This window comes from Triticum aestivum, chromosome 6B (assembly GCF_018294505.1).
Source record: "Triticum aestivum cultivar Chinese Spring chromosome 6B, IWGSC CS RefSeq v2.1, whole genome shotgun sequence".
In the NCBI taxonomy this organism is placed as follows: Eukaryota; Viridiplantae; Streptophyta; class Magnoliopsida; order Poales; family Poaceae; genus Triticum; species Triticum aestivum.
Genome location: NC_057810.1, coordinates 34,083,270 through 34,088,472, shown reverse-complemented (window position 1 = coordinate 34,088,472; position 5,203 = coordinate 34,083,270). Strand labels below are relative to the sequence as shown.

The window sequence follows — 5,203 nt, the reverse complement described above, 5'->3', positions numbered from 1 at the left end:
CGCTGCCCACCTGGGACCCGTCCCCTGCTGCCGCGCGAGAGGCAGCCATCGCCGGTGCCCCAGCCGTCAATCTCTCCTCGCGCCGACGACAAATCTCCAGTCGAACGTCGAGTTCCACGTCAAAACCCTAGATCGCCTCGGGCGCCGCCAGAGGGTTTTAAGGTTTTAGGGAAAAAACGCTTTCCGTTAATCATACTAGCACCTACCCAAAGACATAATTGTAGCACCAGTACTGTATTGCTACATAACTGGCGTAGCCAGTTTTCTACCATGACAACTCCCGAAGAAATAACTGGCATAAGAGTTTAGCATCTTGTTTTTGGTAGATAATGCCCAAAGTTGGAGTTCTGAAGAGCCACATGGCAGTGAGTTTCCTCAAGGTTTATGGTCAAGCACCTTTTGTTCACTTCATCTCGGTAGCTACTGTTCCAAAAATAATTCAGAAGAAGCGAGTCTAGTAGGTACATGGCCTGTGTAGATTAAGAAAAAAAAGACAATGTACTGGTGCTAGATTACTGACGAGTAACCCATTCACAATACTGTCCACATGGTTCCGATGGACCGGCCGAAGGCCGCCCTTGAAATGCTGAGGACATTCGCGCAGGGGAAACTCAAGGAAGCTGTTCCTGAAGAAGAGCAATCGACCTTTTTATGCCGCGATCAACACCGACCAAAAAAAAGGAAAAGAAACTTGCTAGGTAGCCTGCACGCATTGCCGTTGCGATCTCAAGGAGTGTCTGTTGTAGCTTCCGGTTTTCCTTCCATGTACCCCTCCTTTTCCCCTTACCGTTTCAGGTGGATAAGTATAGCCACTAATAATAGGAACGTCGACCCAGAGATGTTGAAGGGAACGCACTACCACTATGATACGGAGCAGGGGCGGAGCTGGGCCCCGGGCACCCAGGGCCCAGTCAAGATGGGCCGGCCCAACTACGAGATAGTACACGCGCTGCAGTATTCGGTTTTGGGTACTTTCCGGAAGGTTCCTGACCGGTTTAGGGAACCTTCCAGAAAGTTCTTGAACCGGGTTTTCACTGGTTTTTTCCTTTTCTGTTTCTTATTTTCTTTCTCTTTTTTTCTTCTTTCTTTGTTTTTCTGTTTCTTTATTTCCTTTTCTATTTCCTTTTTCTTCCTTTTCTATTTCCTTTTTGTTCTTCAGATTTTCAAATTCCTTTCTGTTTCTTTTTTCTTTTCTTTCTTTTTCATTTTTTCTGTTTGTTTTCTTTCTTTGGTTTCTTATTTCATTTTCCTTTTCTTTTCCCTTTTTTTCAAAATATTCAATTTTTTTTGCCTTTCCATAAAATGTTTAGTTTTTAAAAAAAATCTCAAAATTCAAAAAATGTTCTCGTTACACAAACAAGTTCAAAAATTTCCCAATTAATATAATGTACCAGACTTCATTTTTTTGTTCACGTTTTCAAAAAATGTTCGCGCTTCCAAATTTGTTCTCCATTTCAAAATTTGTTCTCAAGATCAAAAAAAATGTCCGTGCTTGAAAAAATGTTCATATTCAAATTTTGGTTCTCGATTTCAAAATTTTGTTTTCTAAATTAAACAAATGTTCGGGATTCTAAAAAGTGTTCATTTTATCAAAACTTTGTTAAAGCTTTTTTGTTTTTCTTCTAACAATTTCAGCAAACCCGAACAATTTTTGAATTTTTAAATTTTTTGAACATATCCAATGTTTAAGGTTTCTAGTTTGCGGTGTTAGATATGCAGTAGATGATCTTTTAAAGTACCCCCGTTACATATGACCGAAGGAGCTTGTTAGCTCGCCTGGTCAGCGAGCACTAGGCCCTAGCCACCAGGCCAGGAACGATTCCATGAATATTTACTTCAGTCCTTTCATTTATTGTCAACATCAGTTCGGTTTTTATTTATCTTATTCCTTTTTTTTCTTTTTTCCTCATCCTTTTTCAAATACTGTGAACTTTTTTCAAAATCAATGAATTCCTTTTCAATTTTGATGAACTTTTTTTTAGATCCGGTGAACTTTTTAAAAAAACCGATGATTTTTTTTCAAATTCGATGAACTTTTTTCAAAATCGATGATTCTTTTATTCAAATTCATTGAACTTTTTCAGATTAGGTGAACTTTGTTCGAAATCGACGAACTATTTTTGAAACGAATGAACTTTTTTCCAAATCCGATGAACTTTTTTTTGAAATCCGATGAACTTTTTTAAAATCTGATGAACTTTTTTCAAAATTGATGAACTTTTTTTTCAAATCCAATGAACTTTTTCCGGATTCGGTGAACTTTTTTCGAAATTGATGAACTATTTTTGAAACTAATGAACCTTTTTTCAAATCCAATGAAGGTTTTTCAAATTTAATGAACTTTTTTAATATTGCATGAACTTTTTTCATATTTGATGATTTTTTTAAAATTCCACGAAGTTTTTATAAAAAAACATGAATTGTTCTTCAAAATCCGTGAACATGTTTTAATTCACAAACGTTTTCACCTTTTCATATTATGAAAGTTATGCTTTTGTTTTTGATAATAGTATATGTTACTCGCAAAAGGAAAAGGGTCAATATATTAACTAATTTTTTTTTGCAAAAAAATATGAACTAAATTAAGGTTCAAATAGTGCGACTTGCAGATATTAGACAAAAAAATGAGAGCGACCTAGTTGTTACCGGCTACGACTTCGGTGGTCCTGGACGGGGTTCGAAACCTACTTATCCCGAATAAGCAAACAATCTTTTTTTTTCTTTCCTTTTTCTTTTCTTTTGCGTTCTGCAGTGTTTCAGTGGGCCGGCGCGCTACAAGTCCCGTGCGAGCGCCAACTAGTTTAAGGGGCGCTGAGGGGGGACATCCTATATGCCGCTCGCTGCGGCAAAATGCTGACGTTTCGCACAGGGCGCGACTAACCTGGCCGGCCCATTTCTGGTGGCACGTTTGCGGCATGAAAAAAGCAAAAAAGGCAAAAGAGCCTGAACTAGGATTTGATACTGTGACTTCGCAGCAGCTGGAGCATGCTACTAGCCGCTGCAATTGTCAGCTTCCTATGTTAGGATTGCAGCACCAAACTCAAAGAAGCATACAACAACGACAGGGATCTAGGGATGAGCTACTGCAAGTGAGCAACAACCACCACAATTCCTGGGATTTTGTAGACAAAATGGCAATCTGCCTTATAAAAACATAATCCAAAACAGATTTAAAACTATTTCATATTTCATAGCAAAAAAATTCATATTTCATAGCAAACATTTTCATATTTCATAGCAAAAATAATATAAAACTCAAACCATTTTTGGCAATCTCAAATAATATAAACCTGCTATTGGCTATTGCCAAGGCTAGCGATGGCGACGCTGTCTGCGTCGTTCCCTTCCTGAAGGCATCGCCGTGGAGAGGTTCAAGGCCACTCTCTGCTACCTTCGGGGGAAGCCCTAGATCAGTTGATTGGATGACGGCGGCTCTCTAGTGTCGTTTCCCCCTTGGGGGCGTCATTCTTGGAGGTGCACACGGGCTTGAGGGACCGGAGGACGGCGTCTTTGGTGGAGCGGTGCTTCATCTCTGTGGAGACTCGACGTCTGATGCGCGGAGATGGACTCGCGCAGGAGGAGGAAGCTGTCTGGCGCCATGGTGGCGTTGATGGCAGAGAGGCCTGACAAGGTCGGTGCTTCAGTTCTGCTCTGAGGATGGACCGAGGGATGATGGAGGTGACGACCCTTGCAGCGTGCGGTGCTCACTGGGAGTGTGCCAGACCGGTGTGGGACCCAATTCAGGTAGTGGCTTGGATGGGACACCCGGCTTTAGATGTTAGGCTTTGGTGCGATATCTGTTTGGTATTAGGCTCGGACATTCAGCACGCCTTCATCAAGGGATAGGAGTAGCAACGGTGTTGCCAAGATGGTGGCTTCAGGCTTATTGATGTATCACCTTGTATTGTCTTTGTGAATAATTAATAATATGGTTGCATGCATCGTCTAGATGCAGAGGCCGGGGGTGCATCCTCCTTTTCTAAAAAAATGATTAGCCTCATGTTCTTCATTGTCTTGTGTACATCCATCGTCAGATTATTCGATCTTTTGCAGTTAATACATCAACTCATCGCGTGTAATAACATTGTTTATATTTGAGAAGGAAATTCAAGGTGGGTCCACTCCATGGAATGGTCCGGCAAAAACACTTTCCGAAATCTCCAGACGCATCTGTTTTGGTTGATAATGCCAGTAACTTGGAGTTATGAAGAGCCATGTGGCACTCCATTTCCTCAAGGTGTGTGATACCTAACCTACTTCCAAAACAATTCCAAAGAAGCAAATGCAGGTTCACAATGCTGGCCATATGGTTCCGATGGACCAGCCAAAAGCCACCCTTGAAATGCTGAGGAGATCACACAAGGGAAACTCGGGGAAGCCGTTCCTGAAGAAGAGCCATCGACAGACAGACGTTCTAGGCCGCTATGATGGACACCAACTCTTTAGGTTCGCCTCGCCGTTGCGGTCTCAAGGGGTTACTGTCTGTAGCTTCCTGTTATTTACACGTATGATGGGGGACAAAGTTGTCCTTTGATTTGTCAACAAAGATAACTGATAGTGATAGGCTGTGGCAAGCAACAGCAGAATCCATAGGCTGCATTGGTATCCATGCTCCAACAGCAGAAAAGGCTGGCCAAGTTAGACTAGAAATTGAGTTGGATGATGAAGCGTGGTGACATGAACAAATGGAAGTCAGCTTGGATGCGGATGAAGAAGAAAACAGAATGGTCCGAAGAATAAAAAAATAGGAATCATAAGAAAGCCCACGGTGAGGATCGAACTCACGACCTTTCCCTTACGAAGGGAACGCACTACCACTATGCTACGGAGGCCTCGACGTGCTGCGTTGGTATTTATCCCTATATTCCCAATGTAGTTACAAGGCCGACTTCTTTCTACATTTTTACAGAGCAGCTTTGTCCCATGAATCTCGCGCCATCCCAGTAACGAGTAGCAGCGACCTCAGCAGCTTCAGAAACCGATGCCATATCTCCTCCTGCCAATCGCCCACGTGGGCAAGGCGAGAAGGAATGCCGATGGTAGGGGTCAGGGAAGCGCATGAGTGCGCCAAGGACCAGACATCGGTAACAGAAGACTCCACGATTCATGGCGGCTCAGATATAGATGGGGGGCAGGCGTGTACGACGGGATTATCTACCACGGTATGTGAGCGGTGAGAATCCGGTTGTGAAATGGTGGGCAA

The 5,203-nt window shown here is 42.4% G+C and overlaps 1 non-coding gene across 1 annotated transcript; it reads right to left on the bottom strand.

The window, feature by feature from the left end:
* Window positions 1-4,760: 4,760 nt before the first annotated feature.
* Window positions 4,761-4,832, bottom strand: TRNAT-CGU (transfer RNA threonine (anticodon CGU)). The gene has a single exon. It is a non-coding gene; the product is annotated as a tRNA-Thr (tRNA).
* Window positions 4,833-5,203: the final 371 nt, after the last annotated feature.